The sequence below is a fragment of the Nyctereutes procyonoides genome, unplaced genomic scaffold (assembly GCF_905146905.1).
Source record: "Nyctereutes procyonoides isolate TBG_1078 unplaced genomic scaffold, NYPRO_anot_genome, whole genome shotgun sequence".
NCBI classification, from domain to species: domain Eukaryota; kingdom Metazoa; phylum Chordata; class Mammalia; order Carnivora; family Canidae; genus Nyctereutes; species Nyctereutes procyonoides.
The window spans coordinates 5,735,347-5,752,449 of record NW_026575029.1 but is presented as its reverse complement, the minus strand read 5'-3'; the positions used below and the strand labels follow the sequence as shown (position 1 = coordinate 5,752,449).

The window sequence follows — 17,103 nt, the reverse complement described above, 5'->3', positions numbered from 1 at the left end:
TTACTGTGCAGAAACTTCCTAGTTTGGTGAAATCCTACCTGCTTATTTTTTATTATTGTTGCTTTATTTTAGGTATCGTATCCAGAAATTCATTACTGAGACCCATGCCAAGGAGCTTTATTCCTATGTTTTCTTCCAGGAGTTTCTTGGTTTCAGGGCTTACATTTAAGTCTTTAATACATTTCATGTTAATTTTTGTGAGTGATTTAAGACAGTGGTGAGTTTCATTCTGTACGTGTGAATATCCAATTATTTCAGCACCATTTATAAAAGAGAGTGTCTTTTCTCCATTGAGTATTTTGGCTTCTTTGTCAAATATTTTTTGGCCTTATATGCTTGGTTTTATTTCTGGGCTCTCAAGTTTGTTCCACTGATTTATTTGTTTTGATGCCAGTATCATAGTGTTTTGATGCTAGAGCTTGAAATCTGGGAGTGTGATGCCTCTTGCTTTGTTCTTCTTTCTCAGGATTTCTTTGGCTCTTTAGGGTCTTTTGTGGTTCCATATAAATTTTAGGGGTGTTTTTTTCTATGTGTATAAAAAATGCCATTGGAATCTTGACAAGGATTGCATCGAATCTATAGATGGCTTTTGGTAGTATTGGCATTTTTAACAATTAATTCTTCCAATTCTATCAACATGAGATACCTTCCTATTTATCTGTGCCTTTTTGATTTCTTTCATTGATGTTTAATAATTTTCACAGTAGAGTTTTCATCTCCTTGGTTAAATTTATTCGTAAGTATTTTATTGTTTTTGATGCTACTGTAAACAGTATCCATTTTTTAGATTTCTTTTTCAGAAAATTTGTTGTTAATGTATAGCCTTTCTAATTCTTGATTTGTGGGGTGTGTGTGTGTGTGTGTGTGTGTGTGTGTGTGTGTGTTTTGGTGACCTGGTTCCTCTCTCAGGCTTTTAGACTCTTCATGTTGTCTCCGTGTTCTCAAACTTTACAGTGTTGTGCTTTGATTCAAGTCTTTTTTTTTTTTAACATTGTTCTGAGTGGCTCCTGTACAATCTGGAAACCTGTGTCATTTTGTTCAGAGAAATTTTCTTGCACTACATCTTTGATAATATCTTCCCCTCTGTGTGTACTGTGCTTTCTCTCTCTGAAATTCCTGCTTGTCAGGTACTAGACCTTTTGGACTGATCCTCCAATTTTCCTGTCTTTTCCCTTCTATTTGTCTTACTGTCTGGGACATTTTCTTCCCTTGATCTAAAACTTCAATAGATGGGTTCATTTCTGTTCTCATATTATTTATTTCCAAGAGTTTTAAAATTCTTTCTCCGAATATTTCTTTCTTGATGTTCTATTCTAATTCTTTGAAGATGCTACTTCAAAATTCTCTGAGCAAAATTCAAATTTTCTCCCATTTGTTACGTTTGCCTGTTTTGTTGTTTCAGTGCATTTGTTTTAGATTCTGCTTTTATTTACAGGCCTGCTGTTCTTAATGTCTGTGTTAGACCTAACTAATGCCCATCATTCTGGTTCTTTTTTTTAAGATTTTACTTATTTATTCATGAGAAACACACAGAGAGAGGCAGAGACATAGGCAAAGGAAGAAGCAGGCTCCCTGCAGGGAACCTGATGCGGGACTTGATCCCAGGACCCTGGGATCACGACCTGAGCCAAAGGCAGACACTCAACCACTGAGCCACCCAGGCACCCTTCATTCTCGTTCTTAACTCCCTCCAGGCACATGAGAGATTAACTTCCCAGCTTTTATGTGATTTGTTTTGTGAACAGAAATGATGTGCATGTCTTCTTCTCTGCCCACAAGATACTTGTAATCTTGGAATGGAAGTGTCATGGGCGCCTGAAATGTGTTCTGGAATGCTGAGCCATGCTGTAGAGGCCAGCTGCCTGGGGGAGTCATCCAGACTCACTTTGAACTTGGCTTCAGTGGGAAATGGGTTATTGTTGTGTTTAACAACCGAGACCGGCATTTTGTTGTTGTTGCATCATCACCTGGCTTGTCCTGACCAATGTGGCCTTGGTCATATTTAAGAATGAGGCAAAAAAGCTCTTTGGAAGCTCTATATTTATGAGTGGGGCTTTGTCATGTAGTATTCTAGCTTAGCCTATTATGGTACTTCCAGACATTAGTGTCACCAGGTCTTGTCTCTTGTTCTTGTTAGTTTTCCTGGGAAAATCTCCACCGTCCCCTGCCTGGCAAGTAAATATAAGCCCAGCTACCAGGTTTCTGCCCCCTGAGTAGGGAAAGGGGGCCTGGGAGCTCCCTGGACAGTATGTAGACTGTGCCTTAGTCCTCCTGTTGTCAGCAGTGTCTTTCTTCTTTCAGCTCTACTGGCTGTCTGGAAGCCCACAGTCCCTGTCTGGGAGTCTGTCTAGAGAAGAAACTGTCAGTTGCTGGCCAGGTTGGGCACAAACAGACTGAAGCCCTGCCTACTCCTAAACAGACTCCCAGCTAGTCCTCCCAGCCACAGCCGAACGTCTGAGCCCTTGACCCTGGAATTCCAGAGCCATGTTAGGGGTTTGCCATGTAAATCATCAGCATCTGAGCTTACTTTGTTACTGATTTAGGTTTCCTATTTCTCGTGTCTGCTAAGTCAGTTACTACTCTGCCATTTGCTTTCCGCCACCTCAAATTTTGTTGCAATTGTCCCTTGATCAGCAATTTGTCTTTTCGTATATATGCCTCTTTTTCATCCCATCTGCTGTGTTTTAGAGGGTGTGTTGGTAACACATGTATTGAGTCTGTTGCATTTACTGGAATTTCCTTAGATGAGGGATTTTCCCCAGTATTTTATTATAAGAAATTTCAAACATACAAAAAAAAAAAAAAACCAGGAGAAAAAACATAGGTATATTTTCTGCTTAGATCTGACCAATAACTTATTGTCATATTTACTTTATGTTCCCTACCTCTCTCCTTCTATATATGTATATATTATGTCTGTATTTACCTTTTTTGCTGAAACATTGGAAGGTAAGATAATATGACCCTTCACTAAGTAGCTTAATATACATCTTCCCAGAACAAGAATATTCTTTAACCATAATATCAATTGTCAAAACTATGGAAATTTTTAAAAAGGTTCTATAAAATCACCTAACATCTAATATATTTAAATTACTTTAGTTGTTCCAAGAATTCTTTTATAACCTGTTTCCCCCTCCTTAAAAATTGGGGTCTCATTGAGATAAACATGTTATGGTTGTTACTTCTCTTTTTGACTAAAAGCCAAGTCTTCAAACTTTTTGCATTGTGCATTTTTTAAAAATTAATCTTGAACAGTACCAGCACCGGTAGAACTGGGTAAAGAACTAAAGATGAGGCCCTGATAAGGAGCTGTTAGTGAAAGCATCTGCAAATAGGCTGAGTTTTATTTTATAAAGCAATTTTAATGGCTTGTTTTTATAAATCAGAGGTTACTGATCTAAAAGTTTACCCAAGAAGTGTGCTTTGTACATTTAATTCATTAACATTGTAGATAAAGAAGCAATATTTATCTTTGCAGTGATGAAGAGCTATATTTAGAGCTCTACCCAGCCCACCCCACTTCACCTTGTGCACTTTGCCAGCATTCAGCCTTATGACTTCTTTGTGCTTCACTGCATTTGAGTCGAAGCTCAAAGGGTGTACATTTTTGTTTATGACTGAGGGCTGATCTCTGAAGTTAGTATAGTTATCAGACATTCTTGACATTCCATATGTCTAATTTTTAGTGCTTCGAGGACCTGGTGCTATGCCAGAGGAAAGTAGAGGGCAAGAGCCCAAGGAAATAGCACCAGAGAAACTCTTCGTATAAGTTATAAAAATTCAATCATGTGTTTAAGTAGCAAAGCAAATGCTAGGTATGGAATTGATTTGTAGCATGTTGGTGCCATTCCTTAGGCTGCTTAGGAATATTTCTTAGTTTTCTGATACTTGATTCTTGAAATTCCAACCCTGGAGCTTTAAAAAATTCTGTGTTGGTTTGCGCGTTAGTCGAGGCCCACATGAGGTGCTTTTCAATGCAAAAGTCTCGTATCCTGAGAGCAATTCAGTGTTTTGGATAACGAGGTCATCAGTACAGATGCAGTGACTGGCAGAAAGAACATTTATTGAATGTGTGTTGAATGAACACCAGCCATTGCTCTAGATATTGAGGACCAGTGGTGGACAAGACAGGTCCTGGGAAGTTAGGAAGAAAGACTGTATTGTTAAATAAGACAAATCAAACACAATAGTAACTTTTTTTTTTCAAAGATTATTTATTTGAAAGAGAGAGAGAGACAACAAGAATGAAAGAGATCCAAGTGGGAGAGGAAGAGGGAGAAGCAGACTCTCCCCTGAGCAGGGAGCCAGATGCGGGGCTTGATCCCAGGACCCTGGCTGGGAACATGACCTGAGCTGGAATCAAGAGTCAGTTGCTTAACCGACTGAGCCACCCAGGCACCCCAGACACAATAGTAACTTTGAGGATATCAACTGAGAGATACTACAGGTAGTGATTATTTTAGATAGACTTGTGTATTAGTCAGCTCTGCTGAGTTAACAAGCAGCCTACAAATCTCAGTGACTTTTATACAAATGTCTGCTTCCTGTTCATATTGTATCAAGTCAACTAAAAAATAAAATAAGTAAAATAGTCACCTAAACTATAAATGTAAGGGATGGGGATTACACATGATATATTAAATTGGTCACTAAAAACATGTGTTTTTAAAAAAATTCAAAATTATCTCAGTCCAATATACACATATCACAAAAGAGTCAAATTGCATCCTGATGTTAATAACTTAAAATTGTAACCTCTAAATTTAATACAAAACAGTTTAATGCAAAGAAATTGAAGAAGTAAATTGTAGGACCTTTCGTCAGAAGCTTTAAATGTTTGCTATACTCCTTTGATGTACACTAAGGTTCAAGAAAGGCTAAATAGTAGAAAGATATTTCCTCTTTGTAATGAAGATATTATACATAAAACAGGTGAATGGATGGTTCTTCCTCTTAATGGAGACATTATATATAAGATATTGAATAGATACTGTATAGAAACTGACTAATCATGACTTAACATCTAAGTTTCAAAAGCCAGTAGCCAATGTTCTCCCTAAATTTCCAAGTAACATTTATGGGTGCAGGCATAGAACTTTTGCATGTGTAACAGCAGTCCTCTTTGAAACTTTAAGGAGCTTTCCAGCATGTGTTTTTTCTCTGGTATGAGAAACTGCATGTACACACAGAGGATAATTGACTCGTGGACCTGAAAGCTTTCTTTGGAAGGGGTTAGACATGGTTTATTTTATGGGAATCCAGTCAGATGTCCCCATGGTCTTCATGTTCTTGAAGACTTGTACTTGCCTGAGGTTCTTGAAGACTTGTACTTGCCTGAGAATCCCTTCTCCACTCTGGGCTCCTGGAAGATCCCTAAAGTCAATGCTAGATACCCCATTTGAGTCATTCATAACGAGGCATCTTGATGCCAGGCCAGGCTTTGAGGATCACCATAGCATCAGAAATCTGTTCAGTGAAATCTCTCAGGAATGCAGTGCCCACGTGGCAAACCAACAGGCTTTCTTGGAGCATGTATCCAGGCAGGCTTGACAGGGATCCACAGAAACAACATAAGCTTCACATGATGAGCCATAGGACATTCATTTGCTTTGTCTCTAAATGTAACAACATCTGCACATGTGGATGATAAAAAAGTAAAAACCGGAGGATAGAAGGAAAGCCCCAGATACTTCCCCACAAGTCACCAAGGCTCACTTCTTAACATTCTCCAGGTTTTCAACTTTGTGGCCTGCTGCTCGGTAGCTGGGACCCAGCCGGGTGTCACTGGGCACTCCCTTCTGTGGCCACCAGCTTTGGAGCTGCAGACCTGCAAAGTCCCCATATCAGGCACCCTGTCCTGAAGCTGCCATTGCCTCAGGACAACGAGGGATTCCTTCCCTTTTAACCCTGGAACATAAACCTGAGCATTGGGTGCTCTGGTCCACAGACAGTGTAATAATGTAGTGTCATTAGGAGATTACTTTGTGTTCTACTGAACTACCTTGCTGGTGGTGTTAATTCACTAATTTTCTGACGGTACAACAAGCGGGGACACTCAAGAGTTCATTGGTTTTCAAAGCACATGTTTAGCTCTCACTGGGAAATATATTTTGTGTTTACATGTAGAGGACAGACTGTCACTGGTTATCTGTGGAAAAACTGCTGGAGGATGAGAACCATGCTTCGCACATCCTGTGTGTCCCAGGGCCCGAGGGAGGCAGTCAGCAAATCCTTGGGGACCTGACGCCTGTGTGCATGAACTGTTCCTTTGTTGCTGGTTTTATCATTACTTCCTATGGGCAGGGGTGAAAAGATCAGAGAGTCAAGTGGGGTTGTTCCTCTTCTAGTTGAAGTTTGTTTTCTACGCCTTCTTTCTGTTACCTGCTTTTGTCCCATTAAATGTGGGCGCATCCCAAGGCCCTGCCTGGCTCACTAATCTCATCCACTATCTGATCCCCCCCCCCCCCAAGGCCCTACCTGGCTCACTAATCTCATCCACTATCCGATCCCCCGGGTGAAATTTGAGTCTATATTTGACCTGTGTGTCCCTCTGGCACCCCACTTGCAACATATTTTAAAGTTAATTAATTCCCATTTTGCTTACTCGTGCTGCTGTGACTGTACTCAGACCACACGGTTGTAGGCTTTCTCAGTTTCCTCTTTCTTGTTTTGTGAGTGCATTGTTTCGAGAACACCCCCCACCCAGCGTTTCGTTACCCTGCTTCCACTTTCAGGTGTCCACGCCTGGACCCCACCCTTACAGCAGCGCCTTTGCTCCTTGCCCACAGCCTCAGATGCTATTTTCTTCAGGGCGGTGCTCCTGTCCGCCTCCACGTTGTTTCCTTTCTCCTTGCCCTTTGCAGTTGCTTGCTCCCTGATGGTAAAATTGAAAATTGAGCTTTTGGAAATTGTCGGAGGCCACCCTAAGGCTGCGATGTAGCAGGTTTTGGGGCAGGAAGTTGGTAACTTGCATTTCAATTAAGTTACCAGATGCTGCTGAGGATGCTGTTCCCTGCACTGCCCTTAGGTTCGCTTTGCTATATTAAAATTCGTCCCGATGATGCCATTGCATGCTGGGGTCTTCCAGTGGCCCAGGACCAGATTTCTCAAAGGAAGGCAGAGTAGATCAGGGACATGAGATTAAGTAAATTTGAATCATATTATTTTTCTGTTGTACTTTTCAGCCCTTCCAGTTAGGTAAAGGAGAAAGTCTGTCTGGGGCTACTATGTCTTTAACACCTTTCAAAAAAAAAAAAAAAAAACAAAAAAAACACACAAAACACCTTTCTAATACTTACGAATTGCCTTTTTAACAGAATAGGCTGTAAGATTAACACCTCTGTCGGCAATTCTCTAAGATTTATTGCATAATCTTGGCGTTTTTTAAAAAAAGATTTTATTTATTTATTCACGAGAGACACACACAGAGAAGCAGAGACACAGGCAGAGGGAGAAGCAGGCTCCCTGCGGGGAGCCCAGTGTGGACTCGATCCCAGGACCCCAGGATCACACCCTGAGCTAAAGGCAGATGCTAAACCATTGAGCCACCCAGGCATCCCACATAATCTTGTTTTCATCGTATTTATTTTTCAGTGGCAAGTGTTAAGGGACTACAGTTTGAAACATTGGGGTAGGAATGGAACCCAAAGCCATAAGGAATTCTCTGGTATCTTCTAGTGGGTTTCATACTTCAGTTTCATGTACCACATGTGATTCTTTTGATTTTTCCTGGAATTAATTCTGTTGGAAAGAAAATACAAGATCTAGCTTTTTCCCCCTAACTGGCAATCCAGTTTTTCCAGGACTTCCGTTTTTTTCTTTTATTTTTAGTTTTTTAGAGGCTGTGGGGCAGAGGAAGAGGATGAGAGAGAACCTTAAGCAGACATCCCGCTGAGCGTGGAGCCTGTCTTGGGGCTCCATCTCAAAACCCTGGGATCATGAGCAGAGCCAAAATCAAGAATCTGCTGCTTAACTGACTGAGCCACCCAAGTGCCCCCAATACTTTTACATAATCAGTCTTTTACTTATCATCAACAAAGTTCATGGACCAGTCATACCTCAGAAGAAAATATTTGCAACTTGACAAAGGATTAACGCCAATATGTATTACGAGTTGCTACCAATCAATATAAAGGGCAGACAGCACACTTTAAAAAAGGAGAAAAGGAACCAAATAAACATATAGAAAAGTCACAAACCTAACCTAGTAATTATTAGATTTCTTCTCACCCTATGACTATATCAGGGGTGGTGAAATGTGAATAATGGAGCTCCTGACCATTATGGATGAGAGTGCAAATTGATAATGCCCATGTGGAAGAGAGTTTGGATCAAGATTAAAAATTTTAAATGTAATATGTCTATAAAATCTCTCTAATGCAGGGCAGCCCAGGTGGCTCAGTGGTTTAGCGCCGCCTTCAGTCCAGGGCGTGATCCCGGAGATCCGGGATCGAGTCCCATGTCAGGCTCCCTGATGGAGCCTGCTTCTCCCTCTGCCTGTGTCTCTCCTTCTTTCTCTCTCTCTCTCTCTCTATGAATAAATAAATACATCTTTAAAAAAAATCTCTCTAATGCACATTGACATTTTTTTTTTAATTTTAAAAGTATGTATATTCTTTGACTCACTGCCAGGAATTTATTCTAAAAAATAGTCACACGGCTGAAAATATTTACAAGCGTGTTCATGGAAGCATTAATTTCTCTTGAAGGAAGTTGAAACTTAATGCCTGTTAATTGGTGACTAGTCAAATAATGGTCTGTAATCCATTCCATGTATGTAGATACATACTAAAGGATTGAGGCAAATGTATAGTTACACTCCCTGAAAGATTCTAACTTGTATTGCATAAAGTCATATAAAAATAGACATATATATAGTATGAGCCTATTCATATGTTTTGTAACAGCATGTGAATTTATAGGTGGACTGAAAAGATACCAAAGTATGGGAATATGTATCCTTCTATGGAGAAATGAAGGCAGGACTGTTTTTTTAATAGATTTTATTTATTTATTCATGAGACACACAGAGAGAGGCAGAGACATAGGCAGAGGACTCGATCCCAGGACCTCGGGATCACAACCTGAGCCAGAGGCAGATGCTCAACCACTGAGCCACCCAGGTGTCCCAAAGGCAGGACTTTAATAATAGTTTATCCTATTTTATATATTTTTCATAATGGGAATGTATTGTGTTTTTTAAGGCAGGGCTCAAAACTATAGTATATATAGTTTATTTTAGTTTAATAGTGATCTTGTAAAAATGTGCATCGTATTGTATGTGCTTCAGTATACAAGTGTATATATTTATTTTAGAAAAACATAGCCTGGAATGAAACACACAGCTAGGGCTGACATGAGGTGATAGGGATTCAAAAACATCATCCTAGTTCCTTAAACTTTGATGAAAGTAATACAGGATCATTTCAATCATTTAGTTTTTAGCCCCTCTAAGAAAGAGGTTAGACACAGCGAGGTTGCAGCCATCCAGAGGGGTGTGCTGTGGGCCAGTTCTCTGTTGTTCTTCCTGGAGCACCTTCTCCAGGGTGAATCTTCGAGCATCTTCCAGTCCTGGGCCTGCAATGGCTCTTGTCTGTGACGGAGCCCCTAATCATTGTACTATGTGAGCTGTAGGTAGGAAGAGGAGGCAGTCTCAGTGGGTTGGTTGGTTTGTTTTGATAATAATCTGTTAAGCCCTGTTTCCCTGGCCAGCATTCCTCCCTTCTTTACTGGCATATCTACTTAAATTCTCAAGCTCCTTTTCCAAAATCAAATAATCCAATGGGCAAACATTTCTTGGCACTTAGGAGAGAAAAGAGGTTCAGGTTAGAGTGTTTGCTGACCACTCTTTTCTTCTGTAGGGTAAAATACTTTTTAAAAATTGCTGAATTATTGTAACACCTGCGATAAATTCTTTTACCTCTCTGTAACTTAGAATCTGTTTCCTGTTTAGCTACTCATTTATGATGCATAATGTAATTATGATAAGCTAAAATAAGTTATAGGGCCAGATATTTGGGGGCAATATTGAGAGATTTTTCTCCTTTCCTGTCCCGTCGTTAACTATCACCTTATTATCAACTATTCATCAGCATATTTATCAACTATCACCCAAATCTTAACCTTCATATTGTTCTCTTAAGAAATGCATTTACTATTACAATTATGTAAATTGAAAATTAGAAAAAAAAAACACTAACAATCCTTCCATAATTGTTCTCATTTTTGACTTTCTTTCCAGTCTGCATCCATTCAGTCAGCATGGATTATAAAACGTGTATGAGGTGGGCATCGTGGTGGGGATGTAGAGAACAGAATGGGGCCCTGCCTTTAAGAAGCTCGTGGGCTGGCGAGGGAGACAGCAGCTAGTAAGATGCCTTAGGTGGCTACCGAGTCTGTGGGGTAGTCCTGCGGGACAGGATTCAGGGAATACTGTGTAAGAATAGCATTCCTAGGTTAAATGGAATCAACAATTTAATGGTTTTCTAACACTGCCAAATTTCTTGAAAGGATTGTATCAAGTTACCAAATTATCAGCAACAAATGAAAGTAACTGATTCTTCACATCCTCACCAGAACTGAGTTTCATTATTAAGACAAAGCAAAGCAAAACAAAAACTCGATACCCTAATAGGCTTAAAATTTAGCCTCATTGCTGTTTCATTTGGCATTTCTTATTATTAGTGAAGTTGCACATTTTCACATATTTTTATTATTTACCTTCCTCTTGTGAAAAGCTCTTATTCACTTGGAGTCTTGCCATTGTTATGACTTGTTACTATTTTTTAAAAATAGTTTATTGAGGTGAAATTCACATGCCACAAAATGAACCACTTTAAAGTGAACCTTTCAGTGGCATGTATGCATTCACAGTGTTATGCAAGCACCGTCTCCACCTGGTTCCAAAACATTTCTGTCCTTCCAGAATATTCATCCAGCAGTATCTCCCCATTTGCCCCTCTCCCTAGCACCTGGCAACTACTCCTCTACTTTCTATCTTTATGGATTTGTCTATACTGGATATTTCATATGTGTGGAATCATACCATATGTGACCTTTTGGATCTGGCTTTACTTAGCCTGACGTTTTGAGGTCATCCACATCGTAGCATACGTAGGCAGTTCATTCCTTTCCGTGGCTGGATGACATCCTGTTGCATGTTTGTACCACACATGCGTTATCTGTTCATCCAGTGATGGCCATTAAAGGTCTCTGTAGACAGTGCTGCTGTGACCATGCAGGCGCACGTAGTTGTTGGGGTACCTGTTTTCAGTTCTCTTGAACATATACCTGGGAGCAGAAATGCAGGCTCATGTAGTAATTCTGTGTTTTAATTTTTGAAGAACTGCCAACCTGTTTTCTACAGAGGCTGTACCATTTTACCTTTCCACCACCAACGTCCAAGGTTCCCCTTTTCTCACATCTGTGTTGACACTTGTTACTTTCCATCTTGGGTGGTGGTGTTTCAGTCGTAACCATCCTGGTGGATATGAGTTGATACCTCATTATGGTTTTGATTTGCATTTTCCTGTTGACTAATGACATTGAGTACTTCTTAGTATTTTGTATGTAGGTGAGAAAATGAAAGAAAAAGAAAACTCTGCTTTTGAGGAATTTATTTTAAAAAATTTTTAGGGGTACCTGGGTGACTCAGTTGGTTAAGTGTCTGCCTTCGGCTCAGGTCATGATCCCGGAGTCTCGGGATTGAGTCCCACCTCAGGCTCCTTGCTCAGCAGGAGGTCTGCTTCTCCCTCTGCCCCTGCCCCACTCATGCTGTCTCTCTTTCTCTCTCTAGCTCTCTCTCTCTGAAATAAATAAATAGAATCTTTTTTAAAAGTTAAAATATATTTTAAATGTTTTTTCGAAGAAAAAATGTTTACTTAAAATTAAATGAAGTGGGTCCAATCTGAAAATTATTAAGCTATTAATTTTGTTTAAACATTTCATAAATACAGTTTTCATCAGATAGATCTTTCTGAAGCAGAGGCATCTGCCTCCAGTTTCATTTTTAAATTGAGTTTGTTTTCATTTTTCCATCACCTGAGTGGGTTACGGCTGTGATTTGTGGTTTAACTAGAAACTGTGGGGGTGGGCCGAGCAATCTGTTTTAATAAGATGAGTTTTCCTTTTTTTTTTTTTAATTTTTTTTAATTTATTTATGATAGTCACACAGAGAGAGAGAGAGAGAGGCAGAGACACAGGCAGAGGGAGAAGCAGGCTCCATGCACCGGGAGCTCGACGGGGATTCAATCCCGGGTCTCCAGGATTGCGCCCTGGGCCAAAAGCAGGCACCAAACCGCTGCGCCACCCAGGGATCCCTAAGATGAGTTTTCCGATGAGTTGGATGTACACGTAGTTTTGAGAGTTACTGCTCTAGATCAACATTTCCAGGCCTGCTTACATTGAAGAGCTCCTGTGGGAAATGTAACCTGCAATTTTGGCCTTACAGGCACCAACTTTTTTTCTAGTTAAACCAGGCAGACAATATAAACAATTAAGTTGAATCATTTTATAACCTCCTATTTCAGAATCGCGTGTATAAGTCATACATAGTAGTACTTAGAAATTGCAATTCAGTCTACGAGTCCTATCAAAAGATAAGTATTTTTGAAAAGCTACTTCTGATCGTCAGTCAGATCTTTTTTTTTTAAGATTTTATTTACTTATTCATGAGAGACACACACAGAGAGGCAGAGACACAGGCAGAGGGAGAAGCAGCCTGCACCTATTGAATTAGAGTTTAAGTGTTTTTTTTTCCTGCATAGGCTATTCAAATGGCAATAATACTCATGTACTTTGCAGAGTTTTATGAGGATTTAACACACACATTTGTATATAGTAAAGCCTCTGTAGTACATGGTAAGCAGGGAATGTTTTATATTTTTAGTATAATTTCTACATGTAAAAGTTGAATTCTTTTTCATAGAATATTGTAAACATTGACATTTTTCCAATAATACAGTCAAGTAAGTCCCCAGACCAGCAGTGTAAGTGATATGCTCTGTCAAAGGTGAGTCACCCCCAAATGTTGCCTTCCAGAATGGGAAGAATGGGTTAGGTGGCACACGGGAGATTTTGACGGGGTATCCCAAAATGGTCCAGATTTAAGATCTCCAGGTTAGAGTGAATAAGTGGTTAGGAAGTGAATGTTGGAAGGAGAGCCAGAAGATTTAAGGACCAGCTTTTTTAGGGTGGACTATATGAGAGGAGATTGATACATGACAGTAACTGATGGGACGTGATCACAGAGGAGGGAGCATCGGGGTCTTAACAGACAGGAGGCTGGCCGGCTTTCGTGGAGAGAAGGGATCTATGCTGCGGGAAGGGGAAGCGGGCATCTGGGTTCCAGGAGAGCAGGTTTGGGAAACAAGACCCTTGTGGTCAGGTGTTTGAAAGCCTTATCACGTGGGAGAAAGATTACTCTGCTTGTCCCTGGCAGTAAGGGATAAGATCAGCCCCTGGAGGGGGGGGTGCAAGTCCGAGGAAGACCAGACCTCGGGCCACCACAGAAAAGAACCATGCGAGAACCGAGCAGGTGCAAAGATGCCAGGGACTCAGCCTGGAGAGTCGGGCCTGGCTGGGCTCCCCGGGACGCTCCTCACCAGCTCCAAAACGTCGGGTGAGCCGTTGTGGGCCCCAGGCCTCTCCTTGACCCCAGGCCCTGGGCTCGGGGCCCACCCTGTCTGGCAGTCCTCCTGCCTAATATGACTCCTTTTGAAGAATTTAAGCTACTTTCCTCATAGACACAGTGTTAACCTTGCCACCCTCCTCTGAAGTGGTCTGTATCGTTCCTCCGAAGAGCTGTTTAATTCCTGTTGCCCTCATTCACCCTTTCCTCCGCCTCCCCCTCTTTCTAGGCCTTTGCTACGTCCCCTGGCCAGTGTAGCAGTAGAAACAGGTAGACATTCAGAGGGGCCTCGTTGACGACATTCCAAATTAACATTCTACGAGAACTCAAGAAAGATCCCTGGGATTTTACCCCCTCTTGCAATTCGAATCGCGGAGCACATGCCCAGCTCCACGCCCCGGAGGAAGCCCAGGCCGCCCCCGGCGCCCTCGGCCCTGGCTCAGCCCCGCAGCGCCCGCAGCAGGTGTCACACAGCAAGAGTCACCGGGGACACCTATGTTTGGGCAACTGGAATTGTGGCAAGAGTATTATTAAGCCGAGAATGGCTCTCTGCGTCAAGAGGGTTTTCCTTCGGTGTGAGTAGTACAAACTCAGCCCCTGAGGATTCGTGCTGGCACGCACACAGCAGCCACCACCATGTGACTGTCAAGAGCGAGCGTTTCTCATGTGTGGCAGGAGCCTCGTGTCACAGGCCAGGTCTCTGGGATCGTCGGTAACCCCTAAATTCATGATGGGTCATGTGGAAGGATGATCCAGTGCCAGGGAGAGAGGAAATACCGTGCAGAGTTCAAATTTTGTGTGTGAGCGTTGGCACAGTGCTGCAGTAAATTGGCATTTTCTTCACATTAGTCACGGTGCAAAAGAAGGCAGTTTTTAAAGCAAAGAGTAATCTCTGGAATCTAGCATAAAGACTCTTGTTAGTTTCAGGCCCTTTGCATGATGTTGCTCCTTTGTGGGGAACTAAAAAAAAAAAAAAAAACCACCCTCCATCCATTTTTGCTTCCTCAACATCAGAGGAAGATAGAATGCTTCAGAGAATCCTTGTGCAAAACAAGGGGAAGAAATTTAGAAACTAATCAACATTTCTGCTCACTGTATTTGTTCTAAGTCATATTGTTTCTAATTTTGGAACGCATCTGTTACTTCTTTTTTGTTTTGTGTTACTTCTTAGTATGTCATAGCAATACGTTCCCATTATCAGTAGAGCAGCAGAATTGAGTGCCTAATTTTGTTTGGTGTCTGAGACTTTTACTCTATTTTTATCTTGTAATTTGGGTAAGAATTAAATTCTAACATTTTGAAACTTAGAAATATGTATTTAATGGTTTTACATATTGATAGAGTGGAGAAAAGATGAGGTTTTTATCTGAGTACAGAAAATAAAACATCTAATTGATTTTTGAAGCACCACTGCAAAGAAATTTTTATGTTAAAATTTCTGGGAATGGAAACGTCTGAATTTTTTTTAACTGTGTTCATAATTACATGTATACTTATGGATGTAATTCTAGGCTTAGAACAGTGACAGTTAATAAAATGCTTACTATCTGTTGAGCAATTAATAGGAAAACCTGGATTATTTCCAAGGGTATTCAAATTATCATAACTTGCAATTATAATACATGTGCTGAAGCTTTTGTGACATCTCATTCTTGGAGTGATAAATATATTCCTGTCATACTCACGCATGTTGACTGGGTACCAGGATAACACTTGTGTAATACCACTCTTGGGTCATTTAAACTTACATATTTATCTGTGTCTTGCTCATTTCTTCAGGATCATGTGCGTTTTAGACAGCATTGATAAAAGGAGTAAGGGAAAGAGAATAGAATAATATGCAAGGTAACCTGGCACAGGGGCTTTATCTAATAATTAGCTTTACCTGTGTAGAGGTCAGTCTTAAAGACATTACCTGAAGACAAAGGCGACTTCCTACGGTATAGAGATTTTTTCATACAGTATCTAGTTCCTTTGTCACTTTTCCTGGGCAGCTTATGACATAAGATAGAATTTTTTTTTCATAAGATAGAATTTAAGCACAAATCTAAGAGTATGGTTTTTTGACTTGGATTGGGTTCAGGTTGACTCTAGGTTTGCAAAGTAAGTTTGACGAGTTGTTGTATTATTGGGTGCATTGCCTGACATGTCTGAGGCTCATTTCACTCATCTAGTACATACTGAAGCTCACCATTTGGTGAGCATTATGCTGTTGAGTTCTCATTTAAACATCACGAACTGCCCCCTTTACAAAAAGTTTGGGAAGCTGGGGTTTTTAAGGTTGATAACCTGCCCTCAGTTGCACAGCAGGTAAGTGGCAGACAAGGAATTGAACCTAGGTCTCTGATGCCACATTTCAAGCTCTTACCTCCTGAGCCAGTGGCTCCCAAAATTTTCCATGATTACCCGGAGAGCTTGATTAAACATGCATTCCACGGGCCCTGGGTTTCTGATTCGTAGGCCTCCTCTAGGGACCAAGAATGGATTTCTGACCGGTGCCCAGATGTGGATGCTGCTGGTCTGAGGACTGTGCCTTGAGAATTACTGCCTGACTCCGTTCCTCTGAAGAACCAATGAGAGAGTTCATGTGTTGTGCTTGTATCACTAATCCCTGACATTTGTTGACTGTTACCATCTCCTAGACACTGTTCTAAGTTAATTCCTTGTTAATCTCACAGTAATCTTAGGAGGCAGCTAAATCACAGGGAGAGGAGAGGGGGTGTGATCACCACTTAAGAGAGAAGGAAGCTGGGGTAGTAGAGGCCCCCAGTAAGGGGGTCTCCTCATGCATCAGGAGCAGAGCTGCATGTTCTCATTATTTTGTCATCTGAACTGGTTTCAAAGGCCACTGTCCCTGGGGCTATCTCCAGAAGCAGATTTCAGGCTATGGCAACTTTGAGAGAAGAGGTGACACTCCCTGCTTTTCATCCATTGGTGTTTTATGTCCTTGGAGGGGAGGGTATTGTAGGCGACGCCTGGGAAGGAAGGGTTTCCCTCCTTTTCGTTTTGTTCACCCAGCATTCTGAAGGGTGGTGACACAGTTTGTTATTCTGTTGGATGATGAGATTCTGGAAACGAGCTATATTTCAGCTGAGCTGTGACATTGTTGATATTCATCAGCGTGGATAAAAGGGGTTGCAGGTGATTTTGTATGATAAAACTGTGCTGGTGTTGGGATCCCTGGGTGGTGCAGCGGTTTGGCGCCTGCCTTTGGCCCAGGGCGCGATCCTGGAGACCCGGGATCGAGTCCCACGTCGGGCTCCCAGTGCATGGAGCCTGCTTCTCCCTCTACCTGTGTCTCTGCCTCTCTCTCTCTCTCTCTCTCTCTCTCTCTCTGTGTGTGTGACTATCATAAATAAATAAATTTAAAAAAAATTAAAAAAAAAAAAACTGTTCTGGTGTTACCAGTGCATTAAATCAGAAGCTATGTCTGCCGATGTTGGCCACCCCAACAGCAGGGCATTCACTAATCT

At 41.2% G+C, this 17,103-nt stretch overlaps 1 protein-coding gene across 1 annotated transcript in view; it reads left to right on the top strand.

Annotated features, from left to right (window-relative positions):
* WWC2 (WW and C2 domain containing 2) overlaps window positions 1-17,103 on the top strand; it is a 204,768-nt gene that overhangs the window by 85,103 nt on the left and 102,562 nt on the right. The gene's annotated exons all lie outside the window — the stretch shown is intronic.